This window comes from Artemia sp. Qi Xiang Cuo, chromosome 4 (genome assembly GCF_049724085.1).
Source record: "Artemia sp. Qi Xiang Cuo chromosome 4, ASM4972408v1, whole genome shotgun sequence".
Lineage (NCBI taxonomy): Eukaryota > Metazoa > Arthropoda > Branchiopoda > Anostraca > Artemiidae > Artemia > Artemia sp. Qi Xiang Cuo.
This window is the reverse complement of record NC_142797.1, coordinates 28,894,892-28,913,744: the sequence shown is the minus strand read 5'-3', so window position 1 is coordinate 28,913,744 and position 18,853 is coordinate 28,894,892. Positions and strand designations below refer to the sequence as shown.

The following is an 18,853-nucleotide window of genomic DNA, read 5'->3' as shown; positions in this document are numbered from 1 at the left end:
GCTAAAAACCCTTTTCAATATTTTTTTTTTACATTCTTTGAATATACAAAACAATGCAATCATGGATGCAAGTATTGTGGCTGACCAATTATCCAGATTACAAGGATAATTATATCTCAACAGTCTATATGCTTCTTGAGATCATCAAAAACCACATTTTCTCTGAAACTCCTGTCCAACCTAAGTCCTGTACAACCTAAGTCCTTAAGAAATGCTCTCTTGTCGTCTCCCCCTCAAAAAAGACAACTCTGCGTACACAACCATCTTTGCTGTTTCTCAGACTTGTCTTTTAATTAAAGCATCATGTAGCAAATAAATCTCCACTTTGTCAGGTTTTAGCATAAAGAAAACCTTTGTTGAAAGATAGGGTAATATTCTGCTGAAATTCCAATTCCGTGAAGTCAAATTACATATAATCAATATATTGCATTCACCGCTGTTTTATTAGAATAATAACCGAGTGATGAATGTAAATTATTTTGTTAATAAACTTGTTAATATATTATTTTGTTAATAAGCCCAAATTTGTTAATAAACTATTATATATTCATCCTATTTTATTTTATTCCATCAGCATTAACCAAAGTTGACTTTTTAGAAGTGACCATATAATGCACCAGTACCCTATTTTATTTTATTTCATTAGCATTAATCAAACTTGACTTCTTCGCGGTGCCCGCATAATGCACCAGTACCGAAATACCTATATAATTTAGTTCAGAATCGAACTAGCCAAACTGCCTGTAGGAATTTTGGCACTTCTTCATGCGACAGCGTATTCCCAAAAAATATTACAAGTCAGAAAATTCAACCGCGACTTCAGGACGTTTGGTACCAAAAATTTCAGTTTGCGGGTCTCAGCGTCGGCTGGCGGTCTCAAAGACAAAGGGCCCATTAGCAAATTTTCTGAGCACCACAGGGAGCTTTCCAAGCAATTTTGGTATGAATCGATAGGGGATCTCAAACGTGCCAATAGTTCGAAAAGCTAATTAGAGGCTAGTTTAAATAAAAGGAAACCTATAATATCTTACTAATAGTTAAGCGAAACACTGCCTAATAAATGTGCGTACAGCATATAATTTAATTCTTAATTTAATTCTTGTACGATTGTTTAACGTTAGTCTTCTGCAGCATATATAGCAGGTCACGCCACGTTGATGATTTTTTTTTCTTTTTCACACATATATTATATAAATTAAATGGTGCTGTTGGATGGTGCGACTGGAGCCATATCTTGCAGTGGTAAGATAATGAGCACACTAGATAGTAAATGTTTGTGTTTATACTCGTTCGCTTAGAAGTCTTTTTTCTTTTTATTCTGGTTTCTTTCGTATATTTGCTTGTCTTGTATTTTGCGAAGTATCTAATCGCTGTCTTTATTATTTTATTATTTTGATTTCTCTTACTGCTCCGCCTTGTTGCTTTTGTATGACCCGTTTTCAAATAAATAAATAAATAACTTTTACCCCGTGTCTGCAAAGATTTCAACCAAGGCCGCTAGCACAACAGGAGACTTCCAAAGCTGTCAAATTATTCACTGGGACTTCTTTTGAGCTGACTTTAAATGTTTTCCAAGCAGGTATACTAGAATGTTTTTTTAGAGAACGCCCTTTCCTGAACTTTAAAAAGAAAATTCTGCTCCTTTCAATAAATAAAACGCTTTCTAATGACGTAAGTTTTATTAAATTAATGTCTATCTCTGGCACAAAGCTGGAAAAGTTGTTTTTTTTCTAAGATTTCTGGGAAAGTAGATGTCTAGAGGTCCAATATCAAAACATGGCCTATGACATGTATTTTTTACGGTTTTTAGTTCGTTATGCTATATACGGTTATTGGTCCTGTTCTATGGATTATTGACGTCAGAGAAATCACTATACGGCTCTTTTTCAATTAGCAACTTCAAACTGCAATACATAAAACTGTTTTAAACCTATTTTTTATTGCTTCACATTTTAAAGGAGTACCTTGATCATAGGCGCGCTAGCGCTGTCTAAGTAAAGAACGATGTGGGCACAATGTGTTGTTTTTTTTCCATATCTGGGCACTTCGTATCGAAGGAGTTGTCGTAGAAACTTCGAAAAGGGCTCATTCGATTGGAAATGGGAGTGGCTAGTGCCCTTTTTAATAGTCGAAAGTGATTGGAGGGCAACTAGCCCCCCCCCACGCCCATCATTCCCCCAAACACATCCAATCAAAATTTTGAGATAGCCATTTTGTTCAGCGTAGTTGATTTCTAGATAGAAAATGTGTTTTTGAGGAGGACACTACCCCACAACCCTCAGGGAAGGGTTTTAAGTTATGCCCTGGGGGCATATAAGGTTTTTAATGAAATCTTTGTCGTAGAAACTTGAAAAAGGGTTCAATCGATTTGAAATTCAAAGAGCTAGCACCCTTTTTAATAGTCAAAAGAGAATTGAGGGCAGCTAATCCCCCTCTCACGCCCAATATTTCCCCAAACACTTCCAATCAAAATTTTTAGATAACCATTTTATTCAACGTATTTAAAAGTTTTGGAAATTAGGTCTTTAAGGATGAAAACCCCTTTCCCACAGCCCTCAGGGCAAGGGTTGTAAGTTATGCCCAGGGGGCATATAAAGCTTTTATTGAAAATGTTGTCGTAGAAACTTCAAAAGGGTTCATTCCATTGGAAATTGAAGGGGCTAGTGCCTTTTTTAATAGTTGAAAGTGATTAGATGGCGACTAACGCCCCTCTCACGCCCACCATTTTCCCAAACACGTCCAATCAAATTTTTGAGATATCCTTTTTGTTCAACGTAGTTGAAAGTTCTGGAAATTAGGTATTTTAGGATGATAACCCCCACAGAGGCCTCAGGGCAAGGGTTGTAAGTTATGCCCTGGGGGCATATAAAGTTTTATTGACAGCGTTGTCGTAGAAACTTCAAAAGGGCTCATTCAATTGAGAATTGAAAGGGCTAGTGCCTTTTTTAATAGTTGAAAGTGATTGGATAGCGACTAACGCCCCTCTCACGCCCCCCATTTTCCAAAACACATCCAATCAAAATTTTGAGATATCCATTTTGTACGTTCTGAAAATTAGGTCTTTTAGGGTGAAAACCTACTCAGAGCCCTTAGTGCAAGGGTTTTATGTTAAGCCATGGGGGCATATAAGGTTTATATAGAAAATTGTTGTATAAATCATAGGCAGCGCGATCGCGCTGCCTAAGTAAAGAACGGGAACAATCGAGAACGAGACAAGAAACGGGGAATAAGTAAAGAGGAGGACACTCCCCCGCAACCCTCAGGGCAAGGGTTTTAATTTATGTCCTGGGGGCATATAAAAACGATGTTGGCACAATGTATTATTTATTAATTTTAATCTTTAAAGCAGGGCACTTCGTATCGAAGAAGTTGTCGTAGAAAATTCGAAGAGGGCTCATTCAATTGGAAATTGGAGTGGCTTGTGCCCATTTTAATAGTCGACAGTGTTTGGAAGACAACTAACACCCCTTCCACGCCCACCATTTTCCGAAACACATCCACTCAAAATTTTGAGATAGCCATTTTGTTCAGCGCAGTTGATTCCTAGATAGAAATTATATTTTTGAGGACAGTCCCCCACAGCCCTTGGGGCAAGTGTTGTAAGATATGCCCTGGGGGCATATACGGTTTTTTTTTATAGAAGGCGTTGTCTCAGAAACTTTAATTGGGCTCATTCGATTGGAAATTCAAAGGGCTAGTGCCCTTTTTAATAGTCAAAAGTGATTAGAGGGCAACTAACCCATGTCTCACGCCCACCTTTTCCTCAAACACATCTAATCAAAACTTTGAGATAGCCATTTTAGTCAACGTAGTTCTAATTTCTGGAAATTAGGTCTTTGAGGGTGGCAACCCCATTACGCCCTGCGTAATAGTCGAAAGTGATTAATTTTGAGATATCTATTTTGTTCAACGTAGTTGAAAGTTCTTGAAATTAAGTCTTTTGGGATGATAACGCCCTCAGAGCCCTTAGTGCAAGGATTGTAAGTTATGCCCTTGGGGCATATAAAGTTTATATAGAAAGTTGTTATAGAAATTTCAAAAAGGGCTCATTTGATTGGAAATTGAAATTGCCCTTTTTAATAGTCAAAGTGAGTGGAGAGTAATTCCCCCCCCCTCTTACGCCTACCATTTCCCCAAAACATTCAATCAAAGTTTAGACTTAGTTATTTTGTTCAACGTAGTTGAAAGTTCTGGAAATTATGCATTTAAGGATGATAAACCCCGCAGAGCCCCAGGGGCAAAGGCTCTAAGTTATGTCCAGGGGGTATCTAAGGTTTTTGTAGATAGAGTTGACGTAAAACTTCGAAAGGGGCTCATTCAATTCGAAATGGAGAGGGCTAGTGCCCTTTGCAATAGTCGAGAGTTATTGGAGGGTAACTAACCCCCATCTGACGCCCACCATTCCTCCAAACACATCCATTCAAAATATTCAGATAGCCATTTTGTTCAACGTAGTAGAAAGTCGTCAAAATTTGGTCTTTGAGAATGACCCCCCCCCCCAGTACTCAGGGCAAGGGTACTAAGTTATGCCCTGGGGGCATATAAGATTTTTACTGAAAGTTTTGTCGTTGAAATTTCAAAAGGGCTCCTTTGATTGGAAATTGAAATGGCTAGGGCCATTTTTAATAGTTGAAAGCGATTGGAGAGCGACTACCGCCCCTCTCACGCCCATCATTTCCCCAAACACATCCAATTTAAATTTTGCGATAGCCATTTTGTTTAACGTAGTTGAAAGTTCTGGAAATTCGATCTTAGAGGATGACAGCTACCCTAACAGACCTTAGGGTAAGGGTTGTAATTAATGCCCTGGGGGCATATAAGGTGTTTATAGAAAGCGTTGTCGTTTCCAAAAGGGCTCATTCGATTTGAAATCGAAAGGCCTAGTGCCCTTTTTAATAGTCAAAAGTGATTGGAAGGCTTGACATTTTTATAGGAAAGATTGATGTGGGTATAATAAATTATTTTTTGTTGCTGTTGTTGTTTAGACCAGGGCACTTCGTATCGAAGGAGTTGTCGTGGGAACTTCGAAAGGGGCTTATTCAATTGAAAATAGAAAGGGCTGATGCCCTTTTTAATAATCGAAAGTGATTGGATGGCAACTAATGCCCCTTCCGCTCCCACACCCACCCCCCCATTTGCCCATTATGTTTAAAAACTAAATGTTGCCTTAAGATTAAATCAAAATTCACTGTGATAATGCTTATCAAACAGTTCGTGGTAACGAACTGTAAGTAAGGAGCGTCCCGGCTCCTTAAAGTTAAGCGCCTGACAAAATTTGGCTGATTTTCGAAAAAAGAGTGAAAGACCCCCTAAAAGCTATAGAACCTTAATGAAAATCACACCATCATATTCAGCGTATTAGAGAACCCTACTGCAGAGGTTACAAGCTCCTATCTACAAAAGTGTGGAATTTTGCATTTTTGCCAGAAGAAAGATCATGGATACGTGTTTATTTTTTTATTTTTTTTCAGGGGTGATCGTATCAAACCAGTGGTCCTAGAATATTGTAGGAGGGCTCATTGGAACTGAAATTAATAGTTCTAGTGCCCTTTGTAAGTGACCAAAAAAATGGAGTTGATCAAAATTTTGAAATAGCCATATTGTTCAGCATGGTCGAAAATGCTATATCTTTGTCTTTTAGGATGACTTAATCCCCCGAAGTCCCCGGGGGGAGGGCTGAAAGTTATGAACTTTACCCAATGCTAACATATAGTATTGGTTATTGGGAAGTATACAGACGTTTTCAGGGAGATTTTTTCTGGTAGTGGGGGGGGGGTCGGGGATTATGTGGGAAGATCCCTCCATGAAGGAAGTTTTCATGGGGGAAGGGACATTGCTATGAAGGGGGCGCCGGATTTCCCAATATTATTTTAAAAAAAGATCAGAAATTATATATAAAAAACAAGTTTTTCAACTGAAAGTAAGGAGCAACATCAATACTTAAAACGACAGAAAACATTACTTATATGATTAGGTTCACCCCCTAGTCAATACCTCGCTCTTTAAGCCAAAGATTTTTTAGTACTTTCATATAAGTTATTTATTCTAATTAACGGTATTTGTTATTAAGGGGTCATTTTTAAAGATTTGGAACAAAATTCAAACTTTAGCTTAAAGATCAAGGCATTGAATAGGAGGCGAACCCTCTAATATACGTATTAAAAAATATATGAATATAGAAGTTTGTTACGTAAGTTAATTCGTAAGTTATGTATATTTATTACTAATAAAAACGTTCGTAAATAAATTAAACAAGTTTCGAGAAAGCCATTTAACCTAATAAAAGTAAAATTAATATCCAAATTTTGTTTTAATTAGTCATGTACGGTGAGCCAAAATCAAAACCTGCATTAATTCAAAAACGTTCAAAAATTAAATTAAAAAACAAGTTTTTTTAACTGAAAGTAAGGAACGACGTCGAAACTTAAAACGAACAGAAATTATTTCGTATATGAAAGGGGCTGTCCCCTCCTCAACACCTCACTCTTTACGCGAAAGTTTGTCTTTCTCACAACTCTATTTTTTTAAACAATGAGAAGCTTTAGCGTAAAGAGCGAGGCGTCGAGGAGGGGACAGCCCCTTTCATATACGGAATAATTTCTGTTCGTTTTAAGTTTCAACGTCGTTCCTTACTTTCAGTTAAAAGAACTTGTTTTTTTTTATTTAATTCCCAATAAGGCATCTCAGCAGTATCTGAATTTAGCACAGATCTGAAATAAGTATTAGATATAAAATTTAACATAGACCTGGTCTTTGATTTCCTTTATCATTCCATTCCAGGTTCCGTTGTCAGAGAGAGAGCCATACAGTCCGTCAGGAGACTCGTACAATTCATATTGAAAGCCTGGAAAATTATAGTATAGAGGTGGCAAGCCAAACAAACTATTTACCAACGACCATGGCACTATATGAGCAACGGCAATATAGGCCGTCCGGAAAAGGCAAAGGACATAAACCCCTTCTCTAGAAAAAGAGACCTTAATTTGAAACCTAGGCCCCTGTGTTTTTGTCCTTCATTACACTCAGGCTACTTAAAAACAAATCGTTTTTATTTTGATGAAGACATTACTGCCTATTAATATATTTACAGTGCTTTCAGTTATTATCCTCGCACCTATTCAATGGAAAATAACTCCCTTGGAGACCCCTCTCACTTATATGACATAAATGTCTTTATTTTAAAGAACAATAAACGAAAAAGTGTCAGAAACCTTGAACAGAAAAAATTTAAATTCGTGGGTCGGGGCTCCTCATGTCACTCAGCCCTAGTTTATTAAAATTTTTTTTTCTTTGAATGTATTTTAAATCAGAAAGTTTGTACCAGTGTGAGTTTAGTCACATAAAATACTTCAAGATTAACTTTTTATGTTAAGTCAGGAAAATCTGTTTATTTACTGACTCTTCCAGGCCTTAGAAGTTGGAAATAGATAAGGAGGAATAGGAACTTGAAAATAGTTTCCTGGCCCCCAAAATTATGCTCTAAAACCATTTCTGGAGCTTTTCCATTCACGTAGCAAAACGACCTGTCATGGTAGCAAAGTACAATTAGTTTATTTTTTGTTTTCTTCTCGGTTCCTTTGTTTCTTACACTTTATTTGTCCTTTTTTTGTTAGAAAAAAGTTCGTACAAAGGGTTTGCATAAGAGATATCTTACCCAAAAGTTCCTGTAGCTGTTTCAGTAGGTCAATACAAAATCCATCAAAAGTAACGGTTCCGTTAGGATGCTTTACTTTCACTACAAATGGAGCTTCCTAAAAAATAAAATACATTTGCATTGCAAAAGTACTAATCACAATCGGAAGGTTGATAGGAAAAGATATTACGTTTCAAACTCAACCCAAAATAGGAAACATGCTTTCTATTTGCATAAGCCATCAACTGAATGTAAAAAGATAAAAAGGAATCTAAAAATTACAGGAAATACAGAAAATAAAACTAAAATCGGAGCAAGTACAATGATCAAGCTTATACATATAGATAATGAACGAAAATAACAATTGTCAAGACATATTTTGATGCCAAACAGATTGAAGTCACTCAAGCGCAGATGAACAGCTTTCTGACACAGCATTATTTTCAAAAGGGTGGCGTTCCTTTTGAATTAAGCGAAAAAATTCAGCTGAAAGTATTTAGCAGCATTTATACTGAACACGAACCGAAGATATTACGTATATGAGGGGGGGCTGCCACTTCCTTTATCCTTGCTCTTTAGTCTTGTGTCTTAAAGTTCTTTAAAAATACATTTCATTCGAATCCAACAGCCCTTGTGTTTGAGCAGTCTTTCTTAAATAATTGTGACAAAAAGTCAAACTTTACTGTAAAGTGCGAGGGTTAAGGAAGGCGGAGCTCCCCTCATATACGCAATATTTCTGTTCGCTTTTAGTTTTAATGTTGCTCCTTGCTTTCAACTGAAATAGCTTGTGTTTTATTTTTTATTTAAGCTCTGATCGTTTTTCAAATCATACCTGGAAATCCCCTACCCTGAAAAAAATTTCCCCTTGAATATTCTCTCCAGAAACATTTCAACCCACGAAAAATTTTCCCTGTGGAGACCCTCCTCAGAAAATACCCCCCCCCCCCCAAAAAAAATAAATCCTTATACTTCCCAATACTAAATACTACATGTGAACAATGAGCTAACTGTGCAGCTTACAGCCCTTTATCAGGAACTACGGGTGGTCATGTCATCCCCAAAGCCATAGGTATTTGACATTTCAGCTATGCTGAATCAAATGGCTGTCTCAAAACGTTGATCATATGTCTTGGGGAAGAAAGTGCATGGGAGCTAGTTGCCCTACAATTTTTATGGTCACTAGAACTTTTTATTTCCAATCAAGAACTTCTAGTATTTACCGGTTCGATATGATCATCCCCCTGGGGAAAAAATAAATACGCATCCATAATCTTTCTCCTGGAAAAAATACAAATTTCACATTTTTGTATATAGAAATATTTATTTAACTGATTTGATCCTTTTGAGGCTGAAGATCATCTGAGGATCAAGGGTTGATACTGGTTGAGGTTCGGAGCTTCCCTTACATATAAGAGAGCTCTGGTAAAGACAGTTCGTAGTAACAAAGTATATTTAAAGACTGGTTCTTATCAAAAGAATCCAAAATTCTAAAAAGTGGAATTTGGGTTACATCATGTGCGTCAGAAGAATTTGTCTTCTATTCTGATTCCAAATCATCAAAACATATTAGCATATGAATATTTGAATAATTCTAGATAAAAAGGTTTAGTCTCCCCAAAAAGGGACACGATGCTGATGAATACTTACAGAATGAAATTCAACACGTGTGAGAACCATAAGCCTATTATCACCAAAAAACACAGAATATCTTATTTCCCTGTGAAGAATGTTCACACATGCGTATTTGTTTTTCCCCAAGAGGGTATCAGACCAGCAGCCGTAATTTATCGAAAGAGTGCTCCTTCGAACAAACATTTGAAGATCCAGGGCATATTTAAACAACATAAATCGGGTCACGATGAAGTGCCGATTTCTGGCATTTTGTTTTCTTTTGTGCAAGATTTCTGAAGACCATTGAAAGGAATCGCATGCAGTCTCTGAGGCCATGTTGTCGCGTGGTATGGCACCCACTTCTAAACAAACAGGCAGCCCATAAGAAAAAATTTTATCGAATAAAACTTTTCATCACAAGAATTTCGGATGGTTAGGCACCAGCTATTAGGTTGAAGGCCATTGATTTTTGCAAGGGGAAGGGACACGTAAGGCACCCAGAAAATCATTTTTAAGCCAGCATTTTCAAACTCTCTGTGCAATTTATTTCAGATGGATTGAACGAACTTTCAGATGAATATGAATATAACCTTAGGCTTCCCGCCATTTGGAAGAATTGAATAACAAAAAGAGGTGATTCAACTGAAAGTAAGGAGCAACATTAAAACTTAAAACGAACAGAAATTATTCTGTATAAGAAGCGGACTGTCCCTTCCTCAATCCTCGCTCTTTGCGCTAAATTCTAAAAGTTCTGTAAAAACGCTTCTCATTCAAAATCAAAGGCTCTTGTATATGAGTAGTCTTTCTTAAAGAGTCCGGACAAAAAATCAAATTTTGGCGTAAAGAAAGAGGGTTGAGGAAGGGGGAAACCCCCCTCATATATAGAATAATTTCATTTCATTTTCAGTTTTAATGTTTTCCCTTAATTTTAGTTGAAAAAACTATTTTTTTAATTTAATTTCTGACTGTTTTCAAATTATGTCAGAAAAACCTGTCCCTCCCTCCCTCCAGGTAAAATTTCTCCTGGACAATTCTCCTCCTCATGGAAAGTCACGCCTCCCCTTAGAAATTAACCCCGAAAAATTCTTGTATATTTTCCAATAACAAATATGTTATTAAATGTGAACAACATGAACAATATGGTCACATTGCGCAAATTACAGCCCTTTTCCCAGTGAATATGGAGGGTCATGTCATCATCAAAAGCATTGTTATTGAACCTTTGTACTATGTTAAATTAAATAGATATCTTAAAATTTTGATCGGATGTTAATAGGGAGAAAATGGTGTGGGAGGGGGTCTAGGTGGCCTCCGATCTTTTAGGTCACCTGAAGAGGGCGCTAGAGCTTTTTATTTCCGTTTGAATGAGCTATCTCCTGATCTTCTAGGACCATTGGTTTGATGCGATCGCCCCTCGTGGAAAAAACAAATGATCTTTCTTCTGCCAAAGAAATACAAAATTCCACATTTTTATAGATAGGAACTTGAAACACATTTTTTTTATATATATAGGAGCATTCTGATATATAGGAGCTAGTTCTAGGAGCCAGTTCTTTGATATGCTAAATTTGATGGTGGAATTTTCATTAAAATTGCGCAACTATCGGGGGATGTTTCTCTCCTTTTTTGAAAGTCGGGCAAAGTTTCTCTGTCTCGTAGCTTTTTATGGATAACATTAAACTTAATGAACCTTTTATATTTTGAATCAGCAAAACAAGCAAATTCTTTTGATGTATCTATTGTCATAAAAATTCCGTTTTTTAGAGTTTCGGTTACTATTGGGCCCAATCACTCTTTATATTACAGTTCGTTACCATGAACCTTTTGATACCGCTGTTTAAATATATGGGCGAAGATAGCACGAAGTTTGCAGTAAGAGTGTTGAACGGATGAAATTTGTTTCTTATTGCGGAAATAACAGTTTGCTTCGGAAAAATCTTCTTGTTTCAAAAAGAAAATACATGAAATGAGCCTTCATTTTTCGAGACATTGCAACACAAAAGTTATACATTAATTTGAAGAGCGGAGATTAAGGGGATGGTATCTCCCTCATACTTAGGATAACCCTGGATAAGGTACTCAAAACAAGCAGAAGTTAAACAAAAAACGAGTTTTTTTTCAAATCAAAGTCAAAGTGGAATGCAATTTAAACTGGAACAAAAATTCATTCTTAAGGGGGGGGGTATGTTCTCTCCCCCTAAATTCTTCTTTCTTATGCTAAGGCTTTACTAGTGCTTTATTGAAAATATTTCAATCCAAAAGGTAGATCAAGTTGTTAATTGCATGGTGTTTTGCAGCCTTTCTAAGCCATTGAAATATATTTTTTTTTTTTTTTTTTTTTTTAAGAAATACCCATAAATAAGCACTTCTATTCTTGAGGTATTACGATAAAACCACTAAATCTCACTCCCACCATCCTTATGCTACAGTATCCGTTTCAAGTACATGGGAAATAAGTCAAACTTTAGCATAAAGAGCGTGGAGTGGAGGGGAGGGAGTATAGCCCTCTCATACACAAGATAGATTCTTTTTGTTTTACGTTTTAATGTCACTATTCACTTCCATTTAAAAAAAACTAGTTTTTAGTTAATGGAGAGAAGGGTTCAGTTGAAAAATACTCCCTACTAGCCACAAGTAAAAACAAAAATAAATGTTGCATGCCTCGTTGCTGATTAATAATTTTTTTTTCATTTTAGAAAATATATAATTTATGACACTTTTCTAATGAAGTAACAATATAATTTACGTTTTAAATTTGATCCCGTTAGTTTTAGCAAATTCATGGAAAATGAATTTCCTCTCCTGCTTGTAAACCGAAAACGATCGTGATTTGTGATTCAAATGTAAGGTGCTTTAATTTTGTATTTTTCTGTTCCGTGGTCTTGCAAAAAAATGTGTTTGTTTCTCCGTGTGTAAGGCAGTGGTTATTATTGACACTGACATTTAGGCAAAGTAGAGAGGAAATGATTTTGCTCTATCACCCTAAGGCTGGCTATTTAATTTTTACCGTATCTCTATTGGTTGCTCAAAGGTCATTTCGAATTCTTTTATCGTTCTTCCTTTGCTCTACCAAGTCCACAAGCTTGTAGAGCAAATTTTAGGATGAAAGTGAACTTATTAGTTTTGTCCATGATACCAAAGCTATGTAAATTTTGATTATTTACTATTCTTCTTCAAATCTTGTTGAGTGGATAACTAAAACTAACCGATAGCCGTTTGAAAGATAATTGAACATTGTAATGACCTTTTTTAACTCTCATAAAAGATTGTGACGAAATAAGTTAGCATTTTCTGCAACTTTACGGGGTAAAACGACAATTTTAGCCGAAACTCAAAAACTATTAAGTAAAAAATCTGAAATAGCATATCCATTTAAATATATTAAAAATCCATATATATATATATATATATATATATATATATATATATATATATATTTGATACCAATAGATACCAATTTGATACCAATAGATATATCAAAAGAATCAGATTTTAATTTTGATTTCAAATATATAAGTTTCATCAAGTTTAATCTTACCCATAAAAAGTTACGCGCCTGAGAAAATTTGGCTGATTTTCGAAAAAACAGGGAAAGACCCCCTAAAAATTACAGAACCTTAATGAAAATCACACCATCATATTCAGCGTATCAGAGAACCCTACTGTAGAGGTTTCAAGCTCCTATCTACCAAAATGTGGAATTTTTCATTTTTTGCAAGAAGAATGATCACGGATGCGTGTTTGTTTTGTTTTTTTTTTGTTTTTTTCTTTTACCCATGGGTAATAGTATTGACCCAGTAGCTCTAGAACATCGTATGAGGGCTAATTGGAACGGAAAAAAAAATTTCTAGTGCCCTTTTTAAGTGACCAAAAAAATAGAAGACAACTAGTCCCCCTCCCACGCTCATTTTTTTCTCAAAGTCACCCAATTAAAATTTTGAGATAGCCATTTTGTTTAGCATAGTCGAAAATCTAAAAAATATGTCTTTTAGGATGACTTAATTCCCCACAGTTTCCAGGGGAAAGGCTGCAAGTTATGAACTTTGCCCATTGCTTACATATTCTATTGGTTATTGGAAAGTATACAGACATTTTCAGGAAAAAAAATTTTTCTGGTGGGGGGCTGGAGGAGGGGGTTAATCGGGAGAATCTTTCCGTGGAGGATGTTTCCTTGGGGTAAGGGACATTTCTATGAAGGGGCGCCGGATTTCCAGCATTATTTAAAAACGATCAGAAATTAAATTAAAAAAAAACAAGTTTTTTCAACTGAAAGTAAGAAGCAACATAAGAACTTAAACGAACAGAAATTATTACGTATATGAGAGGTTTTCCCTCAAGTCAATACCTCGCTCTTTACGCTACAGTTTTTTTTAGTGCTTTCAAAAGAGCTATCTATTCTAATTAAACGGCCTTTGTGATTCAGGGGTTTGTGAATTAATTTTTTTTTTACTTTTAACGTAAAGAGCGTGGTATTGACTAAGGGGAGAACCCCCTCATATACGTAATAACATATACGTAATAAAAAAAAGCAATAAAAAAAAAACAAGCGGTACGACTCAATAGTAATCGAAACTTTTAGAAACGGAATTTTGATGTCAATAAATTTATCAAAAGAATGGGCTTACAATGGTGATTCTAAATATATAAATTTTATTAAGTTTAGTATTACTCATCAAAGGCTACGAGCCTGAGAAAATTTACCTGATTTTTTAAAGAGGGGGAAAACATCCCCTTCAAGTGAAAGAATTTTAATGAAAATCACACCGTCAGATTCAGCGTATCAAAAAACCCTATTACATAGGTTTCAAGCTCATATCTGCAAAAATCTGCAACTTTGTATTTTTTGCCAGAAGAAAAATATACGAATATAGAAGTTCGTTACGTAAGTTAATTTGTAAATTACGTCAGAACCAAATTTAGAGACAGCCATTTTGCAAAAGAAAAGTAAAGTTTTTATGCAAATTTTGTGTACTTATTCAATGACGGTGAGCCAAAATAAAAGCTGCTTTAACTAAAAAACGATCAGAAATTAAATTAAAAAAGACAAGTTTTTTCAACTGAAAGTAAGGAGCAACATTAAAACTTAAAACGAACATAAATTATTCCGTATATGAGAGGGGTTGTCCCCTCCTCAACGCCTCGCTCTTTACGCTAAAGTTTGACTCTGTCTCAAAACTTTATTTTTTAAAACAATAAAAAACTTTCGCGTAAGGAGCGAGCCGTTGAGGAGGGGACAGCCCCTTTCATATACGGAATAATTTCTGTTCGTTTTAAGTTTTAATGTCGCTCCTTACTTTCAGTTTAAAAAACTTGTTTTTTTATTTAATGGCAGTATCTAATGTCTTTTGATTTACCTTACTACTTAACTAAAAATAGATTCTGAGTCCTATAGCTGCTTAAAAGTGCAAAAAGTTTAAATTGACTAAAGACAAAACATATTTATACCCATTAGGCATAAAATGTTAAGTTCGCCTGTCACTCCTCCCTTCTTTCTCCTTCACTATCTGAAAATTTTAACTGGATCATCGGGGTCGCTCCTGAGATATTATGCATATAGTATTTTTGCAACCTAAATATACAAAATTTCTTCCATTTAGCGCTACCCCTCTCCCCAAAGTCACAGTTCAATGGTCGCTTACACCCCTCTCCCTTAATACTCCTGAAAATTTTCTTCTTGATAGGCAAAACTGGGTCCGAGATATCTCAGATGTGGCATTTTTAGAAACTGGCATCATAGCTTTTGATTACCTTGCTACTTTTTTGCGCTTAGATAATAAATCCTACATCAGCTTAGTAGTGCCAAAACATTTGGCAGATCAGAGACAAAGTGTATTTATCCCCTTTTCCCTCCTCCCATCCACGAAATTCAATGTTCCTCTGGCTCCATCTCCTCCATGCTTCCCTAAAAGTATCTGAGATGCACAATTTCATCTCCCAAGTTGTTTTCAAGATATGGCAGATATGCTATTTCAATTCCCCGGATGCACATATTGTTTTTTGACTTTCTCTGCACCCTCCTTAAAGTGAAAGTTTAAGGTCCAACTCTCATTCGATTCTTAACGTTTCTTGATATTGTCAACTCGATACTACAAGCTGTTTTGAAGACATTGCAGATGCGTTAAGAAACTCACCAGAAGCACAGTGTCGGAATATCCAATCACTTCAAGCTTCTTGGCGCACTCATCATCAGGGAAGATGCATGAAAGTGTTTTAAATTACAGATGGTCGAAACAGCATATCTTTTGCTCGGTAAGTTAGATTACGACAACAAAATTTATTCACACTTAAAAGACACAAATACATATACTTCCATGACGCACGACCAAACTGAAAAGTTTGCGAATGAAATTATAAGCGAATTAAAGAATCTAAAACAAAATGGCAAAATGACCCCACAATTGTATAATAAATTTCTCCCACGAGCTAGGTTTTGCCCAAAGTTTTACGGTTTACCGAAATTACATAAGCAAGGTATTCCCTCAAGGCCAATTGTAGCATGTACGAAAGCCCCTGCTTCCAATATTGGAAAGTGGTTATGTACAGCCTTCAAACCTTTGCTTTATTCACAAAAATCGTACATATGTAATTCGGTAGATTTAGCGGAAAAACTTAAAAATGCAAGCATTTCAGAAAATAAAATAGTAAGTAGTTTTGACTATACTTTGTATGGATACAAATAGTTTCTATGTATAATAGTTCTATATACACAAATAGTTTCTATGTATACAAATACTGATGTAGTAATATCTGAGCAGCTATTAAAAAATAAAATAGAAGAAGACTATCATTTAATTGAAGATTCAGCAACAGGAATAGATTGCGAGTTTTTAATATCCCTAGTCAAAATTTTTAATAAGTATTCAATGTATTTTCAGTTCCATAATTCTTTTTATCAACAAAAAAATGGTCTCCCTATGGAGGGGTACCGCTATCCGGGCTATTAGCGAATATTTTTGTAGTACACCTTGAAAATTGCGCCTTAAATTCATATTTTTAAAAACATGTCTATTAGGGGGCGTTATATGGATGATGTAATATTGCTCTGGAATTATGGGGAAAGTGAACTTAGGGGCTTTCTAGATCACCTTAATACATATGACCGAAATTTACAATTTACCTTAGAAATTGAAAATGCAAATAAATTATCGTTTCTGGATGTATTAATTATTTGTAGCACTGATAAACTGGATTTTACAATTTACAGAAAACCCACACAAAATAACCTAAATCTACATTTTAAATCCAATCATCCCCCACAAGTTAAAAGAGCTGCTGCTACATCTCTTTTCAACCGTGTCCTAAACATTTGCTCTGAATCTCACATCAAAAATGGATTAAATTTTATTAGAGACATACATTTTGGAAACGGTTATCATATTGTCTTTATTAATAATACAATTAGCCGAAGACTGGCAAGACACTCTCGTAAAATCAAGGGTCTTTTACCATGTATAGTTCCCACAAAGCCCTCAAATACTAATTTACCTTCCATATATTCCAAAAGTCACTACAAGTTTAAATAAAAGTTTGCACACAAAATAATTTTTATGTAGCATTGACAAATAATTTTAAAATCATGAAATTCCTAAACTCTTGTAAAGATATAGTCCAGTTACTCGCCAAAGAGGGGTTTATCAAATACCATGTTACTGTGGCCATTTTTTTGTTGGTAGAACCCATCAAAATTTAGAAAAACGCCTACAACAACACAAAGAAGGCATAACCAAAGCTTTAAATTCCAATAGTACAAATAATTCTTTTGATTCTTTTTTAAGCAGTCACATCTATGATAACCCTAGCCACAAAATGTTTTTTGAAGAAACTTGCCTTATTAGCAATGATTTAGGCATAAAACAGGTTGTTAGAGAGGCAATTGAAATTAAAATCAAATAAACAGTAATATTTCTTTAAATAGAGATTAGGGGAAATATTCGTTTATTGCTCTATATACAAATTTAAAATCCAAATGTCTGTAACAATTTTCTATTCCATTTGAATGAATTGTCTTTTTCCACTTTACTTGGTGTACCAGTCCTGGCTGAACTTCCTTGAAGTAGTGATGCTAGGGCTGTTTTGAAAATTTTTAGAAACTTTTCCGTTTTAATGATTAGATTTTAATGTGAGTTTCTTTTATATTGTTTTTTTTCCTTTGTTTAGCTGAGTACGGCCTTTTGATACAGGGTCAAAATATTTACTTTAAGTTGCGTTCCACTGTCTTATATAAACATTTCCCTGTTGTTCTACTTATTGTTTATGAAATTAGCATGGGATTTCTGTGACATCCATAAGAAAAATAACATTACTTTGGATATGATGGCTGGTTTGGATATGACTCTTGGTTTGGATATGAGTGGCCTTTATGAGTGGTTTGAATGTGGTTGTTGGTTAGGATATGATTGTTGGTTTGGAAATGTTCGTTGATTTGGATATGATTGTTGGTTTGAATATGAGTGGCTTTTATTAGTGGTTTGGATATGATTGTTGGTTTAAATATGACTGTTGGTTTAGATATGAGTGGCTTTTATGAGTGGTTTGGATATGATATTGGTTTGGATGTGATTGTTGGTTTGGATATGAATGGCTTCTATGAGTGGTCTGGATATGACTGTTGGTTTGGATATGAGTGACTTTTATGAGTGGTTGGATATGATTTTTAGTATGGATCTGATTGTTGGTTTAGATATGAGTGGCTTTTATGAGTGATTTTGATATGATTGTTGGTTTGGATATAAGGGGCTCTTAAGAGTGGTTCGGATATGATTGTTGTTTCGGATATGATTGCTGGTTTGGATATGATTGTTGGTTTGGATATGAGTGGCTATTATGAGTGGTTTGAATATGATTGTTGGTTTAGATATGATTTTTGGTTTTTATATGATTGTTGGTTTGGATATGTGTGGCTTTTATGAGTGGTTTGGATAAGATTGTTGGTTGGATATGATTGTTGGTTTGGAAATGATTGTTGGTTTGGTTATCAGTGGTTTGGATATGATTGTTGGTTTGGATATGATCTTTGGTTTGGATATGATTGTTGGTTTGGATATGAGTGGCTCTTATGAGTGGTTTGGATAAGATTGTTGGATGGATAAGATTGTTGGTTTGGACATTAATTGTTGGTTTGGATATGAGTGGCTATTATGAGTGGTTTATATATGACTGTTGGTTTGGATATGATTGTTGGTTCGGATATAAATGTTGGTTTGGATTTGAATATGATTGTTTGTTTGGATATGATTGTTGGTTTGAATATGATTGTTGGTTTGGATATGATTGTTGGTTTGGATATGATTGTAGGTTTGGATATGAATGGCTATTATGAGTGGTTTGGATAATATTGTTCGTTTGGATATGATTGTTGGTTTGGATATGATTGTTGGTTTTGACGTGTGTGGCTTTTCTGAGAGGTTTGGATAAGATTGTTGGTTAGATATGATTGTTGGTTTGGATATGATTGTTGGTTTGGATATGTGTTGCTATTTTGAGTGGTTTATACATGACTGTTAGTTTGGATATGATTGTTGGTTTTGATATAAATGTTGGTTTGGATTTGAATATGATTGTTGGTTGGATATGATTGTTGGTTTGGATATGATTGTTGGTTTGGATATG

At 35.3% G+C, this 18,853-nt stretch overlaps 1 protein-coding gene across 1 annotated transcript in view; it reads right to left on the bottom strand.

Annotated features, from left to right (window-relative positions):
* The window catches only part of LOC148952962 (ionotropic receptor 25a-like), a 663,783-nt gene that overhangs the window by 180,901 nt on the left and 464,029 nt on the right, over positions 1-18,853 (bottom strand). The gene's annotated exons all lie outside the window — the stretch shown is intronic.